The sequence below is a fragment of the Triturus cristatus genome, chromosome 2_2 (assembly GCF_964204655.1).
Source record: "Triturus cristatus chromosome 2_2, aTriCri1.1, whole genome shotgun sequence".
NCBI lineage: Eukaryota > Metazoa > Chordata > Amphibia > Caudata > Salamandridae > Triturus > Triturus cristatus.
Window position 1 is genome coordinate 847,608,549 of NC_140582.1, and position 23,071 is coordinate 847,631,619.

Consider the following 23,071-nt stretch of genomic DNA (forward strand, 5'->3'; position numbering starts at 1 on the left):
TCTTTTATCTCTCAATGCAACACATGTTCGGGACAAAAGCAGTATTTTGGCAGACACCGTGAGCAGAGTGTTTCCCTCGTCCCATAATTTGAGGGTTTCAGAGGAAGCCTTACAGGATATTTGTTTGAGATTCGGCAGGCCAATGATAGACCTCTTTACAAATCATTACACTGCTCTTCTTCCCCTCTTTTTTTCAACGTTCAAGGATCATCTACCATGGGGGGGGGGAAGGGATGTTGAAATGTCTGTGGCCATGGGCACTCCTGCATGCCTTTCCTCTGATTCCACTAATCCTTTCGCTACTAGTAAAGATAAATTCAAAAGGATAAGGCAGATGTAATACTGGTGTGTCCATTTTGGTCTTGAAGATATGTTTCCGCTACTCAGGGAAATGTTGGTTGCTCAAATATGTTTCTCTCTCTCTCAGTCCGAGTCCAATTCTCCCTCCACTTCAGTTGCCTCTTGCATGTTTTCAGAGGTTAAGGTTAGCGGTTTGGAGGTTGAGAAAGAAGAGCATAGGGGGTTCAGACTGTCTTGTTTCTGTGGTGGAGTCTCTACTTGTAAAGCATATGTCCATAATTGGGCTTCCTTTTCAAAATGCTGTAAGGACAAGTGTTTTTCTCCAGTTATGTGTTCCCCATAATACTGCAATTTTTGCAAGATGGTTTCAGTATAGGTTGGTCAGTTGCCATCCTGATGTTTCAATGGCCCTTTGTGGTCTCCTCGTGGTTCTGTGGTTGAGATTCACGATTGGCTTTCAAGAGTAAGGTTTTTGAGCTGGTGAGGCCTAGAGTAAGACATTTGTTTCTTGTATAGGACCTGCTTTCTGTCTTAGAAACTATATGAAAACCCCTTTATGAGCCTCCAAGAAGGTTCCTTTAAAATGTTCGACTCTTATGGTCGTATTTTTGGTAGCCGTTGTCTTTGTTAGGAGACTGGGAGAATTGGCCGCTTTGAAGTGTAATCTTCCTTATCTTGTAATTTTTTAGTACTGTATTGTTTTGCGATTGTGTCTGCAAATTGTGCCTATGGTAAACTGTCTTTTACAGGTCTTGGGAGATAATTTTTCCTATACTTCCCTCTTCTTCTGTTTCTGAGGTAGTGGTTTGCTTTAATATTGTAATAGCATTCCGGATTTACCTTTCAAGGTTAGCTGACTACAGTAAGTGAGATGCCTATTTTTTGTGAACTTCTAGCAAGCCAATAAGGGTGGAGGGGGCGGCGGTAGGCAGGTATGGAGAAAGGCTTACCTTTCTACCCTAAGTTTCTGGATCATTGAGGTGATTTCTGTCTTATTGTAGTGCTTTCCTCGAGCTTCCAGGAGTGGTACACACTTGTTCAACAAGGAGCATGGAAGCCTCATCAGCAGAATGGAGTGTTGTCTCTGTTACTGCATTTGTTCTGCAGCAACCTGGGCAAGGCAGTCCACAGTTGTTGATCATTAGAGATAGAATTCATCCTAGCGTTTTGAGCTGAAATTTTGAAAACATGTTCTAGGTTCAAAGAGCGTTTGTTTCGTAAGCTGCAGTAAATTGGACAGAGTCCTCTATTTTGCTTTATTAAATATGTGTCTTGCATGAATTCTGTCAACTGTGTTACTCCTTGTTTCACTGCTCTGGTATTCCTCCAAATCGTAAGTAAGGTATCGAGGCATGGGATGAGGAGGTAACGTTTGGATTACTTGGCGATAATCTTCATAAATTCCATTCCCCATTCTTTGTCCCATTACTTACGTTCTCACCTTTTCTTTTGGGAGAAGATTGTTTCCAAAGCTTATACCAACAGGATATGTCAAAGATAGCGGGCATCTTTAATAGTTAAAGGGGGAGCTGTCTATATTAAGCAAATGGATGTGCTTGTAAGGTGTGCCAGGAGTGAAGCAGGGCTTCACTATTGCAAATAGAAAGTAATGGGACGAGGAATGTGGAACCAGAGTAATAAAGATTACCAGTAAGTAATCCAATAATTTTCCGATGTGTAGAAACACATTTTAGTAATGAATAAGTGTTCAGAAGGGTAGAATACACTAAAGTGAAATGGGTCGGCCTTCTGCATCTTTGAGAACTCCAGCACCCACTGCCACTGTTCTGATGTGAAGTTAAATGTGCTGTGTCCTGTGGCACGCGGGATGCGCGGCATTGATGCTGCTGAACGGGGTGGCACAGTACTTCAGCAGAGAAGTAGCAGTTAAATTACCCTTAGACTAACATGAAGCCTCTGTCTGCACATTACCTATTAGCGCGTGAACACAACGCGGGTCGTTAGTAAATCATAAGGGTTTTATAATCGCTCTCGGTCAATAGATGACTGCTAGTCAAGAACGGCGTGTGCGTGAAGGCATGCGCCATATTTCCCGTGTTCACAGCTATTCCGCTTTACACGTGCAGCTTGATGCGGTTTGCTTCAGTGCCCCCCCCCCCCCCCTGTGCTCTGCATGCCCTGGGGAAGTAAACTACTGAGGGCTGAAGCACTCCCTCCTCCTGGTGAAAAAAGAATGCCAACAATTCAACACTAGGATTTTGTTTCAAGCAACGCTTGCTTTGGCCATGAGAAAAAGAAGCCACGGAATACGTTTTATGGCATTATAATGTTCTTTGTTTTAACAGAAGTCGATTTAATGAACTGCATTTTCATTTGGTATTATTTATATACTTGAGTAAAGCATAAACTAAGGATGGCCAGGTCCATGCCATATTTGCAGGGATGCTACTTAGTTTGCAAACATGGAATCTAAATATATCTCGCTGACATATCAGTGATTATGCTGAAAGCCTGGCATGGATCTGGCCCTCCGGTGCCTAAGCTGAACACCTCTGGTACATAAGATGTCGGCAAGGGAAAATAAATATGATGGCCTTCTTCGTTACTTTTTGAGTGCTTGAAATGCAGACCGTACCGATGGACTGCCCACTTTTCTGTAAATTCAGTGACTTTGAAGAACAGCACAATAAAAGTTCATTGGGCCAAAGGGGAGCAGCACAGACCACATACTCGCTTTATTGTGTGAAAAAGGCCGCTTTGTTAAAGAAAAGTGCACATCACAACAATAAACCCCTAGGCCTTCACCTTACAAAACTAAACCTCACTATACAATGTCACCTACGTTCACCTATCCCCCCACCCCTAATACTTCTGCCCCCTTACATCTTTATCTTGCAACTGTGTAAATCCTGCTCGGGTGTGGAACTGTTGACGTTTAAATCCCTTAACACTTTAGCCTACATCTATTAACCTCTAACTGTATCCTAAATCTTAACTTTTAATTTGTTGCTTCTTCCAGATGTTACTTTATTGCCACCCTCCCACTGTTCTAATTCACCTACGTTCACAACAATAATCTTAATCTATATCCATGGCAATCTAACTGCCAACCACCACTCAGAAAAGCCACCCCCCCCAGACTTTTCTGACTCCCCCCATGAACCTCTGTTGCATCTTCTCACATTGAATGTTCTCCCTAGCACTTCCTTCAACTGCAACAGACAGAGCTCCATCCTGTAGCTAGACAAGTGAACCCCACCCACCCTCTAAAAATATTCTGCACAATCGTATTTCAAATCAGGATCTTCCACCTGACCACAACCTTCATGCCTACAAAAACCTGCGTGTCCCTGTTAATTATACTCCTCGCCTTATCAATGGCAGAGAGCTTTGTCGCCTCCCTACAATGTCCTTGGAATGAATTGTGTCCACAGGACGAATCTTCCGGACCACTGTAGCCTGATTTCTAGCATATCCTCCTTCATCTCCTTTAACAAAGCCAGTCCTTTGCATACTTCCATGTCATCTTCATCCAAGTGCAGCACTAAAACATCTGGACATCTATGCCTTTATAATAACTTATTTAAATATTGTGACAGCTCTCGCCATCTCGTACCACTTTTTCTGTGCCAAGTAACTTTAAATAAACGTTCATCGAGCCCTAGATTAGTGCACCTTGAACTTTCTGCAGTTCATGCCTTTCCGCCCACTTAATAAAGGAATGCCCTACGATCCGAATCGACAGTTTGACTTGCTCCGGCGCAGCAACTGCACCTGAAAAGAACAATATAAGTGAAATACAACCAAAATGTCTCATATTGTCAACTGCATGGTCCTACCCCTGCCACAGCCCCCTGTGCATCCTCCATGGCCACACCGATCCTGAAGGAATGGCTTCCATAATCCCCCCCGGGGTTTCCCCCAGGCTCGCCAACCTCTTCCCCAGAACCCACAAAAGCTGGAAAGAAGTGTCCCCCCCCCCCCCCGTCCCATTAGCTTGACTTAAACCGCCCTCTGAGCGACTCCGCTAATCGTCCTTCACTTGGTTCCCCAACACACTGGACAAAGTGTGGTAAATGGGAATGCCTGTAAAACCACTGTCTTCCCGTGACACTTCGATCCATGTTAGATAGACGAAGGTGCAGCTCTATATTGCTGTTTGTGCCCCCAACATATATCCAGTCCAACCCAGAAACCCAATTTTTTCCCAGCATTTTGGTCACCCTGAACGCCCCGTAAAACATCCATGACCTCAAAGTTGAAAACAAAACTTGTCTCCTTGTTGCTGCTGCATATCGTCATCCGCACCACTAATACGTTGCCGAAAAGATGCCTTGATAATGGCCTCCTCGCTCGTGGAACGCAACCCTTTCCCTCGCCCACCCCTGTAGCATCCTCCTTTCCAGCTCCCTGGCTGATGGTGCACAGCCCGAGAAAAATTTGCCCATTAAGGCAATTCCTCCCAGGTTCCCTGCTGTTGTGATTCTAGATAAACCCTTGTCAATCAATGCCAGAATGAACTGAACTACATTTTTCCTGCTCCAAACCTCTGACCTCCGCCTGGCCCAGCAGAATAAGAACTCCTGCCAAGCCTGTATAAAGGACTATCTGGTAAAGTCGGCCAAAGACCCTGCCATCAACTGAAGCCTCCTTTCTCACCTGTGGTGCACATGTCCACTGGCAAAAGAGTCTTGACCATGTCTGCATCCGTAGCCAGCCCATGGAACCTCTGCCATTGTGAACGAGAGAGGGCATCCGCAATGTCCTTGTCCACCCCTGGCTAATGTCTCACCTTGAACTATACATCATGTCTCAAGCAGCCCATTATGAACATGCGCAGAAGTTTGAGCACCTGCATATCCCTTGCAGACTGTTTGTTTACCACATGTACCACTGCCATATTGTCAGTACTGAACAACACTTTCTTGTGTGCCAGCTCCTGCTCCCAGAGCATCACTGCTACCACCAGGGGAATTTTTTTTTGAGGAGAGCAATGCACTTGCCCCTATACTTAGACTTCACAGGCCATTCCTCCGCACCCCACCTGCCCTGCCAATGCAAACCGAAACCTAAGTGCCCGCGGCATTGGAATATATCTGCACATCCCAGTCCCAATCCTTCAGTTCCACCATTGGAATGCCATTGAATTCCTCCAAAAAACAGTGCCACATGCGTAGTTCTCTATCGCGCCCTCAAACATACACATGTGTTGATGAGTCAGCAACAGTCCGGCTATGGACATGCTTAGTCATCTACAAAAAGTTCTCCCAGGTCTCACTACCTGACCAACAAAGCTCAAGGGTCCTAGCAGGACCTGTACTTCCCTGACAGTGACAGTCATCTTGGGCTCCGCCAACATAGTGTCTAGCAACAGTTGCGCATGTAGTTTCTTGTCTACCGGGAGGCGCGCCTCCATGGACACAGAATCCAATTCGATACCCAAAAAAGAGAGTACTGTGCTTGGCCTTGTTGTCTTTTCCAGAGCCACTGGCACCCTGACGTCACCCATGAGTTCTTGAAAACTTGCCAACTGTTGTCGACAGTTCTCAGAACCGGGTTGACTCACAAAGAAGTCATCAAGGTAAAGCATCACCGCCCTCCCTTCCCGTGTGCCACGTGAAAACCCACTGTAGGAAGGAGCTGAACTGCTCAAAAAGAGTGCAAGGTATGGAACATCCTGTGGGTAATGCTTTGTCGACATACCTATGCAACTGAAAATCTTCTGGATGTACCGGCAGTATCAGAAAAGCTAACTAAATGTCACACTTGGCAATCTGAGCACCCTTTCACACCTGTTCCACCAAGGCCATGGTCACAGCCACAGAAGAGGAGGAGACCGATGTGACCTCCTCTGATATGAAATCATGGACGGAACTCCCTTCTGGCCATGACAAGTGTTGTATGAGGTGTAACTGACCTTTTTCGTTTTTTGTCCCTACACCAGTGGGTGATACGATCAATTCAGGCATCCGCCATGAATTAAATGGCTCTGCCATTCGGCCCTCCTGAATTTTCTTTTGTTTGTAGCTTTGCCCACATCACCTGTGTACGTTACAGTGTTGTTTTCACATTCTTGGCCCACCTACGTCCTCTCGGACCATCATACTCCAGCCTACACCCCTCCCGAAAACTTTTAGTTAACAACTTAGCATCCTTCTTGTGGTAGCGGGCCAACCAAAAAGCCAAGCGTTCCACATCAATTGGCCTATGAGCCCTTGCCCATATTTCCATGTGTCCAGCGCCGTGCCCTGCTTTCTGACACCTGATAAGCCTGCTCCCCACTATAATTCCCCTGTTGTTGGGTCTGCGAGTGGCTGTATAAGTGTCTCACTTGGTGCCTGAGTGTCTGAGTGCATCTGTGAATGGATGTGAGAGTGGATTTGCCAGTGCCTCCATGAGAGTATGAGTCAGTCTGTGAGTGAGTGCATGAGTGTCTGAGTGGGTCTGTGAGTGTCAGAGTGAGTCTAATCTCCACCAAATTCCAATATGCAGCTAGGATAAGGTCATAAGACTTTATAGCAACTCACACTATTGTTTTTTTAAGCAACATTAATGCTTGTTGGGCACAGGCACCACAGGCTGGGCTCTCTGACATGCTTGAATACAACTTAACAGATCTATTACATTGGGTGGATTTTTACATTTATAGTAGAAGACTGCTATTAAGAGTTCCCCAAATAGACCTTTCTCTGGTCCTGGGTAACCTGGTTGACACTAAAGACATTGGGCTTAGGCCTGTAAAGGAGTGCTTGATGAAAGCAATGTACAGCGGAGTCAGGATTTTCAGTGCTTATCATTATATTTTTGAAGAGACTGCAGGCATCTTAAGTTCAGCCTCTCCATTGGTGTTCTGTACCGTCTGGTCAAATCATAACATTCTAAAACAGCTTACATTCTACTGACCTTTCACTGCCTATGTCCCTACCTATATAAAGAGAAGTTTCAGCTAAACATTCACATTCTTACAAAGGTTAACTATTTGACAAACCACCGTTTTCATTTTTTTTTGTCTTTTTAATTACTATTAAATAGCATTTAGGCCCAAAACTAACCGTTTCAATTGTTTTATTTAGTACCTTGTATAATGAAGGTAGTTAGTCAGGTTAGTCTCCTGGAAGCCTCCTGTAATTGAATTGCACTGATCTGGAGAGAGATAGTGTGCTCAGCTCTAGAACTGAGGCACGCAATAAATGTGCAGTTCTGTATCAGAGAATGGGAAATTAACTACTTTTGGAAAAAGGTCTTCTGAATAATAAGAGCATCACTAAATGTACTAGTGCCTTGTTAAAAACACAGTTCATCTCTGCTGGTACCACTTGAACCCTTGGAACATTTGATTTGTAGATCCTGCCTACCAGACAGGTCAAGCTGTCTAGTTGCGGAAAACGTATGATGGGTTTACCAAGAACTTACAGTGGGCTTAAAGCCCACCATTGCTTACCATTGATACTCTCTTTTTCTTGTTTCTTATTGCATGGTTTCCTTGTCCAACTTGTTTCATCTTGTATGTGTCCCTCCCATGGATCATCCTCTTGATTGGCTGGCTTTTGTCGTTTACTTGCCACACTCAGGGAACTACTTTTTCCCTTTTGGTTAGCACTCCATGAGAGAATGTGTTTTCTAGCTGTCTCCCTCGTGTGCCTCTCCGCCCCCACACTCAGTGTAGCTCTCTCTCATTTGTGTGCGTCTCTCCTGCCTCAAAGTATTGCATTCTCCCTTGTGTGCTTCTACCTTCGCCCCATGTTGTCTTCTCCCTTGTGGGCTTCTTTTCCCTTTCCCCCACCTGTCTTTAGTTTTAATTCATTCTTTTTGGAGGGCCCAGTAGCTGCTGTTTGCTGGTGAGCCGCTTTGCAGAGCAGTGAGCGCTTTTGTGTTTAAAAAAAGTGTTTTTTTCCAAATTTAGCAGTCCATGTGTCATCCGCCATTTTGGATTGGTAGATAAAAAAAGAAAAGGAAGTGTTGCCCGCGTTATGACGCTGGCAGACACGTGGTGATACATGCACATGTGTGTCATTGGGCATGTATGTGTTTTTTAAAAATGTATTAAAAGTCCTTCTCCCCCGCATCAGCTAAAAGCATTGGCAAGGCCAATAGTTAATTAGGCAAGACCTGTTGGCTTTGCAAGTGCTCTTTATTATACAGATGTAACCCTCAACAACACTCTGTTAAATGGTGTCACATATGTATAATAACATTTTGCTCTGAAAATAAGAACACAATAGACTGCTACTAGAACGTAAAGCAAATGTTTATTTCTGTTCATTTTCTGGAAAACACTTTCTGGCAGAATTTGTCTAACTTGTGTCTCCAGCTACAGAATATAATGGCCACTAGATTGTAACAGCATCTTAATATGTGAGAGGAGCGGGTGTTAATGATATATGATTCCAAGAATGGTAAGCGTTATGACTAGTTCAATTGTCTTGCAGTGCGCCCAATTCATTGTCCTTCTCGTTCCACATGTGGCAGATCGTTCAGTATTTGTGTCCAAGCCTCCACCCAGCTGCCAGGCCTCAGTCATTTGTTCGCCTCTCTTTTCTGTACTGCACTCTCTCAAGAAGCTCATTAATGGAGCTTTGCTAACCAACCCCGCATGGTGGGACCCTCTGGTGTTTTTCAGCCATTGCCAACTGACGTCTCACAAGGAGTAGTGCCAGGTTTGCAAACCTGGTTGTGACTACCCCTGCTTTGGGTGGTGGAAACAAACCCAAAAGGCAAGTCGCAGGGGATACAGGCAACAGTGGTTCTGTGGTCATTGTTAGAGCTTCCAACATCGTCTTCCAGAATAGACCGAGAATTGGGCTCTCCCATCCCATGCGGAGGAATGCGGCATAAGGCTCTCCGCATCCCAGCCCGTATTCGCAACTGAGGACATTGGATTCAGCCATTTGGGCATGATATACGCCCTGTGAAGGAAGTACTATTGGGTTCATTTAAACAAGGCATTGCGGAAAAACCCTTGGACTATGTTCTAGTATTATAGCCCAGTCCACGTCTCCAGTGGGAACACCCAGACCCGAATCACATCCCTACCGTATTGGCAGCAAATCTATTTTTGCTTGCCTGAACAGTGCCTCATATAAGGGTGATACAGCATGCTGCCACCAATCAATCTCGAATATGCACTGTAGCCCAGGTGGATCTCTGGTTCAGTCAAGCCTGTGCACCACCAATGTCAAATTTTCACCATCGGTGATCCATGTATCAAAAAGTGTTGCGATGGGATCCAGTATTGGTCCTGTTGAACTCTGTAACGGTATTGTTGAAGTACAAATATCTTCCCTCCCCCCCCCCCCCCCCCCCCCCCCCATGAGGTCTAGGATCACCCAATCACCCGCCAGGTAGTAAACTTCAAAGTCCGGGACCGCCAGTTCTCCCTCATACGCAGGGAGCCAAAGCTTTGCTAGCACTACTCTCTTCCTGTAGGTGCCCTATATTAATTGCAGGATTAGGCCATCAATGTCTCGTAACAGTTCTCTGGGGACATTTACAGGGAGTGCAGTAAAGAAATAAAGTAGTCTAGGCAGGATGATCCTGCCCATAACTGGAAGCGTTAGCCAAAACCTAATCGATGGGCGCAATGCCACCGCAGCCGCCCATATATTGCCCTCAAGAAGTCAACACATTCTAATAGTTTGGAGGAGGCAGTACATACATTCTCAGTGAATTAGTGATCTATAGCTTCTCCCAGTTGTCACTGAAAACCGGGTCCTCCAACAACAGTGGATTCAAAGTTCACATTGGGATCAAAGGTCTAGTCATGTCTCAAGCAAATTATACCAACAGGTTATGGTTGTAATATATTCTATGCAAATATTCCGCCCATAGGACCTTGTTCTGCAAGGGTGTGTGCATAGAATATTGTCTAAGCGCACATAAACCACATGCACTCCTGGGTAATAGGAGTATTCCCTCTGTATGGGGTAACAGAGCTGCCAAGTGTCCCAATGGGTCATCCAGTTGCTAAACCACTTGGCAGTCTTAGGGGTATTGGGCAGAGGGGGATGTTATCTGTCCAGAAGCGTATCAGCTATGCAGTAAAATACTTCCTGCACCACCAGAGGATAATTAGTGATTCTTGCCAGAAGTGGGGCCAGTGTGTCTGGAACAGTGCATTGATCCCCTTTAGGTGCATATATGTTAAGTAGTGCAACGTCTCTCCCATCCAGTTACCCTGCCAGTAGGACAAATCGTCCTTCGCGATATATTACCTCCATGTGAGGACGGAAGAGGACCCCCGGGCATATCCATATGAGTACCCCTCTCACGTATGCTGAAGATGTCCTGCAATACTCCCTGCCTTTCAATCGCTTATGTATTACAAGTCCCTCTACTTAAGTGAAATGTGTCTCTTGAAGGAAGGCCATTTGCTCCTTCCGCCGCTTAAGAAATGTCTGTACATTGTTTCTTTTATTCGGGGAGTTAAGACCTTGCACATTCCATGTAATGACTTTTACAGATTACATCATGCAAAATTCAGGTTACCCGGAAAAGTGTTGCATTGACCTGCATCTCCTCACGACTGATAATGTGCTTGCTCCCCACAGTGAATTTGGGCTATAAGAAGACAAAGTTAACCATAACATCCCCAACGCCCTCACCCAGGCCTGTGAAGCCAAAATGCTCTGTCCAAACAAATCATAATGGTGTTTATGGTGCAACAAGGGACGTTCATTTGAGGCACCTGAGCCGCAGGCACGTCCCTCTGATTCTGAACCTTGTTCGGAGGCCAACAGATGTAAAGGATTTTTGTGATCATGCAAGACCTCATTCACCACCTGCGCTGGCTCTGGCCACCTGCCCTTCGGAAGGCCGTTTTCAGGCCTTTCATTTCTACCGTTTCTTTGTATTCTTGCTCTCCCAGGAGTCAACAGGTGTTGTGCTCTACAGGTGTGTGTCAGCACCCTTAAAGCTAAACCAGCTCCAGGCCTCATCATGGGCCCTTCTACTACCCAAAGTTTTGCCGGGAATAGAATAGCATATTTCATGCTCCTAGTTTGTAGTTGGCGCTTCACTGCAGTGAAGGAGGAACGTTGATCCTGGACCACTGCTGTGTAATCCGGGTAGGCTTTGACATTTGAGCCCTCCTCCTTCCTTGGCCCAGTGGTGCGAAATAATTGCAGGATCAGGTCTCTTGTCTCTATAGTTCAACAGACGTGTGCTAAATGGGCCTCGGGGTGCTCCTGGATTCAGTGGTCATCCAGGGTTGTGATGCTCTTGTTCTATGGAGAAAAAAGTAGGGGGATTTGTCAGCCAGTACTGTCTCCATCAACCATGTATCTAAGAATAATTCCACACTTGAGCCCTCCCCACGTTTTGGGATTCCCAAGAAGCAAATGTTGTTGCACCTGGAGTGGTCTTTGGCATCTTCCATAGGTTCCTGTAGATGTTGCATATTCGGTTTAAACTGGCGCACTTGATCCTGCATCTAATGTACTGTAGGCCACTTCAACATCTTCAACTCTCTCTGATAGCTTCTTATGATCAGAGCAGGGACATCTCAATAGCGACAGTGTCGACCGGGCCGGACTGGGAACCAAAATCATCCCTGGCAAACTGCTGTGCTGGCCCGTGTGTGTGGGGTGAGGGGGCTTGTTTGCTAGGGCCGGTCTTGGACGATTTTGTTACAGGGGGCCGAAACTGCCACTGTAACAAGGGTACTGTTGGAAGTGGGAATATCCATTAAAAAGAAAACACGAACCAGGAATTGAGATACGACGTGATTTTAATAACACGTCTGCACAGGACAAGTTCAAGTTATCAATGACAAACCAACCCACCAGAACTCATGCCCAACCTTCCAACTATTTCGAAACTAAACATTCTTAACACGACACGAGTCAGTCACGAGCTGAAGCAAAGAACTCCGCTCATGACTGCTCATGTCAGCTTACCTTGTTCCCAACAGGTACCAAAACCAGTCCCAACCCTGGAGGCCCACCAGGGAAATGCCTGGTGCCCGCTATGGCCAGTCCGGCCCTGAGTGTCGACATTGGATTCCAGAGTGGATTTTGACTCCTGATTGGCCCGCACAGTCTGTTCAAACAGGCTAAAATGCTTTTCCAAGGTTGGCTCTAACTGGTGCAGTATGCCCCTGTTTAACACTTCTGTCGGGGAGGCATCCCTACTGCTGCAAGAGGCAGCAGGCAACATTGAAGCCGGTCTAGTTTTCACCATCATCACCCAAGTACGTGCTCACAGGTCCCACACAGACAACCGGCCCTGGTATCCCAACCCTGAACCCCTCCATAGGCAAGGCTGGATAACAGTCGGATATGAGCGTGGGGGTTCACAAATCCCCGTATAGTTATTGAAAAAGATCCACCGTGATAGGGAGCAGGTATATCCAGCACCCCATTCCAAGCAGTTTACAGGAAATCTGGCTTACAGCGCGGCCCAGGAGGGTGCTGTTGGGGTGTTATCCTCGCACTACATTGGGTTACTGCTATCAGGAAGGAAAGCCCCTGTCTCTATGCCTACACCTTTCCAGTAGGCAAAAAGTATTGTGCGTTGGTTCTCAGCTATGAGGCAGTAGGGCAGGCCGCAGTGTCAAAGAGTCAACCGGGGGGAGAGGGATAAGGGACCTGCCTCCCCTCGCGTGTAGCATATATATCCAGTTAATGCGGTTGTACGCTCTGTGGATACTCTTCGATGCCACTCGTGCTAAGACCCAGGCCTCTGCTGGGGGGGGTAGGTATGCCAGGCACAGTATCGATGGGGCACCAGAGAAGGAGGGGGGGGGCGAGACTCCATCCATACTGCACTCAGAAGGTTCGCAGGCCGATGCGAGACACTGAGCCGGCTCCCACCCCCCCTTCCCCCCCCTTCCCCACTCCTGGGCCACTGCTGATAGATCAGAAGGGGGGTGGTGCAGCAGCCCAATGGTCCAGAGCGAGCCCGCGCACAGGCCCCGACATCAGCCGCAGCGCTCCAGCAAGCGTCACCGGTTCGGGAAGCAGGCCCAGCTCTCACGCAGCAATGGCTTCTTACTCTGAAGCCGACCACCGCTGCTAGTCCGGAGTTGCAGGCCCGGCCCCTGCGTGGCTGTGGCAGCACAGGCAGACACTCAGAACCAGCTCCCCTGTCGAAATCAGGGGCTCCCAAGTTAGTCCTGGGGAGTTCACGACAGGTCGTGCACGGGGTGGGCCCCAGGGAGTGAGGTGGGCACAGGATTCTGCGAAATGACAGCAAGCCTGTCCCCGGATCGCCCGCCACACATATGTTCAAGCTGCCATCTTGACTCCGCCCCGGATAGCTTCTTAATTTTGTCAGTTGACTATTGAAATCATGCTAATGTTAGACCATCAAAAACCAACTGCACCTGGCATCTCCTCCACCCACCTCTTGTTTTCAAAGATAGTTGTTTTAGGAGCACTTGCTACACCAAGGAGGTGTGTTAGAGGTAGGAGGATTGCCCAGTATTGCATCAGATGATATACATGAAATGTAAAACATTGTGGAGAAATACTTAAATACTGCACCCTTGAAGCTTTTGAAATCCACATATTTGTTTAATATTTGATTGCATTATTTTATTGAAGTGCTACTGGGCGTGGTGCTGTTGTTGGACAAACGTATTTTACAGCTACATAGTTAGGATAAAGATCCTGGGTAAGACAGAATGGGTTCGTGCAAAGGAAACTCTTGAACGACTTCACGGTCAAGGAAAGGATCCACCTCTAGTTATGCAAAGGTCAGGGCAACTGGAGTTATGTGAGTGTGTCCATGGCTTTTTCCGAATAATTATGGATTTGCAACACTTGCCACATAATCCATCATCTTGTGCATAATCAGCAGATTGTAACCCAAAAAACGTACTCCTCAACTGAATTAAAAGTTACTCCAAACGCTGCCACACGTGTTGCCGCTCAGTTGCAGGCTTTTTGCTTGCAGTAGAAGTTCACCTTTCAGTTGCTGATTGCTGTATTCAGGTGTTAAGCTGACAGTAATGAAGAGAAACAGATGTCCAAATTTCAAAATAGTAAAGCAATACTGCTTCTGGTTCAAATTGTGGCACAATATGCTACATAATTTGCCTTTGATTGCCACATAAATAGTCAAACCAGCCCCATAATTTGTTCCTCTTTTACCGCATAATTCCAGTGACCGTGGGTGTGAACATAAATAGATGCCTTTTCCCTGCATCCGTTGCCACTGTTGGGTTCCCTGTCGTGTGCAAACTTTAAAGCTGTAATCAAGAGGGAGCCGTCCAGCTTGTTCCCACATTGCTTCTTCATGGGCATCGGGCAGACCATGCTTGGCGAGGGTGCACTCTACCTAGTCTAAGAACGGCTCGAGGTTGTTGAGCTGATTGAGGGAAATGATTACCCTATTTAATTTTATGTGCATTTTTGGTCACCTTTATGACGAGCTAGATGTGGGCACGCTTCACAACTGAAACAAACAAGGTTTTACCTTAACGCCTAAGGGGAAAAACTAGCGAACAAGTAGGCATAGTAACTGTGGACTAAGGGTAAGGTACGGGAATGTACGGCGGAGGCGATAAGATAGAGATGAGCTGAGTGAATGCTGGTGTTTAATGAGAGAAAAAGGGTAAACCGTAACAAGGAGGCGAGGTAAAATCGAGGGTGAAGTGCAATTGGTACATGTCTTCCAGGCCTGTGCTCTCTGTTTCTACTGTGATAGTGTTTATAATCTCTCAGACTTTTAGGGTATTCTGTATCAAATGGTTTTACCCATGCTGTGTCTATATAGAAATACATCAATATATAACGACTTTCTGTCTTAAAATGCCTAGGTGTGTGTTTTTTTTTCCCCCTAGTACTCCAACACCACACGTGCTTGCTGAGTGGAAAGACGCTGTAAGGTAACGTTTTAGTTAGAATGATCCAAGTTGCTTCCTCTCATGCAGCGTGATGTGCACATTAATTAAACAAAATGATCAACCATGGTTATTTAAACGACCTGAATATGTATGTCTGTGCAGTGTTCTTTGTATTTCCATAGAAACGGACTGAAACCTATCCAGTTGAATGTCTTCTATGTGTTGAGTACCCGGCATGTGCATAGTTTAACTGTCTTCCCCTCTCTGACATACTGCCTTGAATATGAAAGGAAAGCAAGTGGTTTTATTCAGATGCATTGGTTTTAACCATTTATTGCTGAATAGGCGACTTCTGCCTTGGAGCCACTTGCGTCTTCTTGTCACTTTCACAGTGATTAAAATTGGTGACTAAGTCTTGCAGAGGATAACGAGATTTATTCTGCTAGGACGATCTGAGATGTCACTTTCCATAAACCAAATGCTTCAGGAGCGGCGCTAGAGCAGATAACATTTTGCCTTTTCCCCGCCCTCACCACCCCGCCCCCTTTAAAAAATATATAAATATTTGGGCAACCATCGCGTCACAGCAAGCCATGCCGGTCTGCTGTTTAGAGGCTCCGCTTCCATCCTTTTGGGGACCCTTGGAAGAGATAATAAATCGTTTTGCACACGTTTTACGTGTTTGAATGTAGGGCAGTTACGTTTTAAAGTTGAGTGTGGTTCGCAGTTATCATATTATCGCCTCCTAAGATGGAGTGCGACCAGTTCTTGGCCTGTGCTGACTGAAATAGGATGCAGAGAATAGTCATTCAAAACAGTCATCCTGTTTTGTAAATGCAACCGTTTCCTGGATTGTGTGGGTTTAGGCACGGCTTCTATTAAACATGCTATGAAAATGACCTTTGTGCAATTCCAGCCCACAGATGACTGTGGGACAAGGGCACGCCTACATTGTGGACTAATCTCTGTGTGCCCACCCTGCCCGGGAATCAACAGATGTTACTGCAACCTCCTAAGCTGTGATCAAGTGGTTAGAACAATGTGCACATTCTTTAGTTTTTTTTGTCTACCTAGATCGTTCCCACATCTGCGTTTTTATTTGTTTTATGCACCAACGTGTGTTTGCTTGTGAAATTAAGTGATTTTATCTTAAACTATTTTCTCGGCATTTTAGTTACGCAGCCCTTCCCTCACTCGTCTTTCTCTCACGGAGCCTCGTCTGTCATTTTTTTCTCCTTACCTTGTCCTTACATATAACGCATAACTTGCTGACATAGCAGCTTTAGAAGTCAAGTCGAAAGTGTTTCTCACAGTTTAGCTTTAAAAAAGGAACGTGGGTATGCTCCCGCTAATACTCACGGACGAGTTTCACCGCAAACTTGACAAGATGATAAATAAATTCCTATGGCGGGATAAAAAAGCGAGGATAAGCCGTACAAAATTAAGGCTAGACAAAAAACTGGGAGGACTAAATGTGGCAGACTTCAAAACATTCCAAATTGCCTTTTTAGCGAAACAGGGGGCCTACTGGGTCCTGCCTAGCCAGCACTATACGCCGGTTTGGCTTACAATTGAGAGAGCCATACTAAACAACCATGAGCCAATAGCTCTCCTCACAGCCAAAAAACAGATTCAGGTCACAAACCCAATACTTAAAAACACAAGAAATGCCCTACTTAAAATAGACCAAAAAATGGAACACAGCATAAAAAACTCAATGTGGGAATCACTGTGGGAAAACACAAAGATAAAATACAGGGGGAAACCTCTATCAATAGATACATGGAAAAGACTAGGAATCTCCTACCCAGCTCAGCTGGAAGAGGGGGAAAGCCCCTCCTCCTTCAGCATGCTAAAAACAAAGCACAATCTACCAGACATAGAACTATACAACTTCCTCAAAATCAGAACAGCCCTGTCCAAAGCGAAACTCACTAAGCACAAGCCCTCAATCATCCAATACATGTCGTATCTCAACAGAATAGGCCTTCAGGTATCACACCTATACAGACTACTACGACCCAGCTCCACCAAACTTAATGACAAAACAATCACATACTGGGAGAAACAACTCGGTTCCACACTCAGCGAGAAAGAACTCCACCTCCTCTGGTCCTCCCCCACGCAAAACAAAATCTCCCCGGCTTTAGCACTGACAAAATTCTGGCTCCTACACAAAACTTACTAGCCCCCGGCTCGCCTAGCGACTCTGGGCCTGAGGGATAATGACCAGTGCTGGATCTGCGACAAGGAAAACGGGGCCTGGCACACCTTATCTTCCACTGTCCCAAAGTAAAAAAATGTTGGGAGAAGATTTTCACCTTCATAAATAAAACACTAGGATGCACACTAAAAGCAGACTTTGCTACCCTTACCACCGCATTTATGACAACAGAGTTAGACTCCCAAGAGGACAGAGACCTACTGGACCTCCTACTAACAGCGGCAGTTAAAATAGTACTCCCCAAATGGAAAGATATTCCAAGTCAACTTTCAAGGGTTGGCTCAACTGAGTGACGTACCTTAGAGACGCTGACAACACTGCCCTGCGAAACTCACCATGGAGACAACCCTGCAGGGGAATGTGGGCGTCCTTGGACGAGCTCCTAGACCCATACGATCCGCCATGAATAGCACTAACAAAATGAAACAAGCATTGGCATAGCCAATAGGTCTCGCCTTTGGGACCTTATAAGTGTTTAGCCATGCAACAGTTGCATAACTAAATACTTATAAGGTCGCGAAAGCGAGACCTATTGGCTATGCCAAGCGGCCATGCGGCTGCGTAAGTGAAAGTGATCGCAATGCGATCAAACATCAAAGCGGCCGTGGAAGTAATCGAGGTAAAAGCAGCGCGCGCGCGCACATGCACTGTAGCTCTAGGCTGGCCTGGTAGCACTTTTTGGAGCGCTCTCAATAAGTCTCGCCAGACCAGCGCATGCGCTGGGTCAGGCGAGACCTAACAATTGGCTCAAAATCACACCCCCACTGGATCAAGACATTATCGAGAAGAAAATTAACTTCTGGTATGCTACGTCTTCTTTTCTCTACCTTAATTCCTATGTCTTTCCCCCTTCACTCATTCCTTTCCTTTTACTGGAACAGTGGATAGGGTGGACAGCCAAGCATATATAATCTGTAACTGTACTACCACTAACCCAGCCAGTTTGGGCTGCCACCCTGTAACGATAAAGCGTTGACGATTATACGTTATATGTTGTAAAAAACAATAAAAATGATATTGAAATAAAAAAAAAGAAAGGAATGTGGACTGTTTCAAGCAAAGTCGTGAATGCATTGGTAGGAAAACAAACACAGCATGAAACCGACACTCTCTCTTGAAGAAAGGGAACCATTCCTATCAGAATCTGATTTGAGAACAACAGTCCGAGCCCTTGTTCTCCTGGTTAGAGACAACGCCAAAATCGGTGGTCTCTCAGACACTGTATTGACCCAGTAAAAGACATCCTTCCTGCCTCATCACATCTCATCAAAGGTTTAGAGAAGCTCAACCATGTTACCCCGGTCCTGAAGGAGTGGCTCCTCTTTCAAGCCGCCTCATCGTCAAGATCAGCTGCATCTTTTACGCCACCTGAAATGGCTGCATGCATACCCATCTCCGGAAAAGAGGGCCCCACTAGGAACCAGGGCATCACCAAGATAGAACCAAAAACAGAAAACAGGCTTTCTTCATCTATGCTGTCAATATTGAGACCAATATCCCCTACAAGAGTAGAACCGGCCTAATACCTTCTACTATTCACGGAGCCGATGAAGAGCCACCTCTTCAGAGAACACCATTTCTCTGCAAATTTGGAATCATCACCCACATTATTGTGCATCGTTGTAATGATCTTGAATAGTATTCCGTGCTCTTTTTCTTCAGTACATAGGTTGATGGCTGCAAGCTTTTTGTACACATAAAGCTTAATAAATGATATCACCTTAATACAACTCATTCTTGAGTGTGTGTGTGTGTGTGTGTGTGTGTGTGTGTGTGTGTGTGTTTTGAGTTACCTTTGGCCACTACTATACCTCCCTGCATTTTGTTCGAGGACAACCTGTGGTTATCCACAGTTGGTATATGGTCAGCCATGGATGACTATGGTTTAATAAGGATTTTGACCACACATTACTGTCAGTAAAACAGGTGACATTAGCTTTTTTAATTGTCCATGAAACAGCGCTTCTTTGTAAGCATTCCTTTACGACGAGTGGTGCCTTTTGTGGTAATGAACATTGTTAAATCCTGAAATCATTGTAGTATCAGTGTGTTAAATTCCTCATTTCTTGGTAGCCGCCTAAAGAAGTATGGTTGAGCTAGTCCTGCTCTTCACCCCAAAACATAAGCAAACAAGCATCTACTTGGATAACTTTCTAATCAAGACTACGTTCAAAACATTTGCTGTGTTTGTGGGCCAGAGTGCACCTTTTATTTTCCATATCCCTTCTTGCCTGTTGAGAATCTGCTCACCGCCTCTTTATCATCCTTGCCCTAGCCACTGGGCATCCACTAGAATCTTACAGAGTCTTACCTCATTACCAGTGTAGCTCTCACTCACTGACTGCTGTACTCCTGCTAACGTCTTGTGCATGCACACTTACAGTCTACCTCCACAGACACACGCTATCTGTTGAGTTTCCCCTAAGTCAGTGGTTCTTAACTTGTTGTCAGAGCGCCCGTTGGGGCTTGCAACGTCTACTCAGGGGGTCTGCGACCTTTTAGAAAATTAAATAATATGAATAGATTAATAACCAAAATGTAAAATAAAAAAAATTTAAAACGTTCTGTAAATGTGGAGGAATTTGAAATTGGAGGCAAAAAATTACGCTGGTATCCTAAGATTGATTCGCAGGAGCAGCCAAACACAGTAGTAAAGTCGATGGGTGGCCTCAATTGAATTTAGAAAAGCTCCAACCTTCCCATTAAAATTACCTTTTTTTTTATTGATTTGTGAACTAAATAAAATATTTTTGTATTTGTTTGATAAATGCTTATTTCCATATTTTTGTGTATTGTTTTGCATTTCAAATCATCAGGTTACTTAGGCTCGGGTCCCCAGAGTCCAATAATGGCTCAGTGAGGGTTCCTAGATTCCTATAATGATTCATTGGGGATCCCTAGATTCCAATAATGATGAAGCGGGATACACAAAAGTCAAAAGGGTAAGAACTACTGCTCTAAATGTTGAGTGTTTCATCCTTGCCTGCTACGCATCCGCTCACTTCCTTCACACCCTATTTGCAGAATACATCCACTAGCCTGCTGAGCACCTACCCACAGCTGCGGTGCGTCCATTAGGGCGTTGGGGCGTAGCCCCCCCCCCCCCCCCCCCCCGCAGCTCCCTCGGCGTCTTTGAACTGAAGTAAACTGAATCGGCTCACTTAAGTTCAAAGACACCGAGGGAGAACTGACAATCATGTCAGTCAGCATGACGTCGGACCGCCCACCCCCTTCAGAGTCAGAAGGAGGTGGGCGGTCCGGCATCATATTGACTAACATGATTGTCAGAAGGTCCAGGGGCAACAGGCAGCAGCACAAGTGCGCGTGAGTGGGGAAGGTGAGCGAATGTTCGCGCTGTGCCCAGTCATGCGCACTAGTGTCTGCTCTGGCTGGCGCATGCCCATTAAGAGAGCGAGCGTTGAGCAAAGGCTCAAACCTTGGTCTCCTAATGGGCAGGGGGGCGAGCAGTAACCGTGCCCTAAGCCAATGGATTGGCTGAGAGGGGCTGTAGGTGCCAACGGACCCGAGGTGGCGCGGACCTGCTCAGCACCTCAGGTAGGATAAGGATTTATTTATTTATTTTAACCCTCCCCCTCGAGCCGCGACTGCTGTCTGATGAACAAATTTGCTGTCACTGAAACATTTACTACAAATCTATCGTACATTAGACGCAGTCATAGGAATAACATGCCATATTAAAACCTGTAACGTGACTGTTGCATTTTGTATGAACAAAAAAGAATGCAGCGACATTAGTTTTTACACGAGTTGCAAATCAACGATTGAATATCCTGATGTTCAAGAGGGAAACAAGCTAAATGCCTTTGAATTTGAACAGTGTGCTTAATTTGCACAAACACGTTAATATACAAAATAACACTTTTGATTTGCGGTATAATTTATAGTGCAAAAAGAATCCTTTTCGACTGAAGTATTTTTTTATTGACGTCTGTTTATGGCAATACAGTACTTTTTTAATACCTAAATCACAACTATGTCAAAGAAGGAAGGGGCACATAGGTTATGCGTTTTCAAAGGTACGAGTCCTTAGTGGTGAAAGTTTTATTTTTAAGTCAAACACATACTTGGTACACCATGTACACAATTATTTTCAATGTTTCCTATTTTTCCATTATGTGGCATTCTCTTAATCGGGGAATTGAAATGATTTCCCGTGTCTTGGAACACATCTGTAATCGTATTATCTAGTTGGCCAATACATATTTTATGTTTTGAAAATTGGATTTTGTGCACTAGATTATAACGTTACAAAACACTACTTCAATCCTTCAGGACATGACAATCAGTGAGGCATTGGTGTGGGTCACAAAATAACATTTAACTTTCTCCAGCGTTGATATACATGCAATAATAAAGCTTTGACTGCTTTTTGCTCGTGGATGTTTGAGCTATCCCTCAGTTGCTAGCTCTCCTGGCTGTTTGAATAGAGTGTACCTGCTGAGTTTACCGTTATTTTACATTTGAAAGAATTGTCGGTTAGTTACATGAGAGCTGCCAATATCTGTGTGTGGTGTGAAAGCCACTACTTTGAATCCCTGCGCAGCCAACAGGGCCGTTAGCCTGCTGACATCCAGAAAATGAGTTGTATTAAAATGAGAGAACGTAGCGCCTATTTCCAGGGCTTATAAAAACAATGTATCCAAAGCGTTAAGTGACATAAAATCAAATGTTTAGCACGTTATTTGAAAGTGGATAAAAGAGCATGGAATATTTGCGTTTCTATAATTGGAGAGGCAGACATTGTGCGCAAACAGCCACTGCATGTTATGTTGAATTACACCCGGCAAAGATAACTTAGTGTGTTTACTTTTATTTCCTGAGGAAAATATCACACGTCACAGCAAGTTTGCTGTAAAAATGTGCCTGGGGACAAGGGGCCTGCGTGTTACTAGTGACGGCGAGGGGGCATCCATCCAGAGTGATCGCGAACGAGAGACGGGGTTTTACACAGTACTCATGAGATTTTCATGTGAGGTGAGGTCTTCGGTGTATCCTCGTTCTAGTAAACAAATAATAATAGCAAGTGTCTTCTCGTGATCACCCAGCCACATTTAATAGTGCTGTAGGTGCGTGGCATCGATGCACAGGGGCATCGAGGGCTCCTGGGACCCTGAGTATCGATTCATTTTACTACGCATACACCAGGCAGGGGCCCCAGTTTTCCTGACTGCACAAGGTTAATTGTTTCTAGGCCAATCCCTTTCTTTTACCTCTTGATCTGTTAGTGATAGTTTATTATTATTATTGCTCTTTACTATTTATTTATCTACCTTTGCTCGGACCTTATTTATTCTCTGTTTTATCTCGTTGTGCTTGTTAGTTCCTGTATGTAACTGCACTGGTGGAGTTACGAATTGAGTTTGGATGCAGCCTATGCAAGGGTGAGGCTAACAGTGCTCCCGGAAGCATTTGACTTATGCCCTCGCATTATAAGATCTATGCACAGGGGCTTAGAAGCCCATCGGCATCGATCAAGCACCCTCAGAGATAACTGTCCAGAATAGCTCTTAACGCAGTCATGTGTAATGCGAATAATGAGGTCTAGAACATTCACATACACACAACAGGGACACCATCCTGGGGACAAGTGTGCTAGAAAGAGGACCTGTAAAGTGGTTATGTCCCCATCTTACTTTTTAAATTGCACCGCTTTTTAACTGTTGCTGTCTGCCAGCCACAGAGTCTTTGGCTCAGTCTGTCGAAGGGGGTCCCGGAGGCTTCAAGCAGTGATTGCTTACACTTTCTGTCTCAGCCTAACTTGGAAGGAGTCATCTAAGTCT

At 45.3% G+C, this 23,071-nt stretch overlaps 1 protein-coding gene across 9 annotated transcripts in view; it reads left to right on the forward strand.

Moving 5' to 3' along the window:
- Positions 1-23,071, forward strand: part of APBB2 (amyloid beta precursor protein binding family B member 2) — a 1,135,523-nt gene that overhangs the window by 47,164 nt on the left and 1,065,288 nt on the right. The window contains exon 2 of one of the 9 annotated variants that reach the window (XM_085642194.1): positions 15,044-15,088. The exons of the other annotated variants lie outside the window; for them this stretch is intronic. The gene's annotated coding sequence lies outside the window, so the exon portion shown is untranslated. The remainder of the gene's footprint in view (positions 1-15,043; positions 15,089-23,071) is intronic. 9 annotated transcript variants of the gene reach the window in all.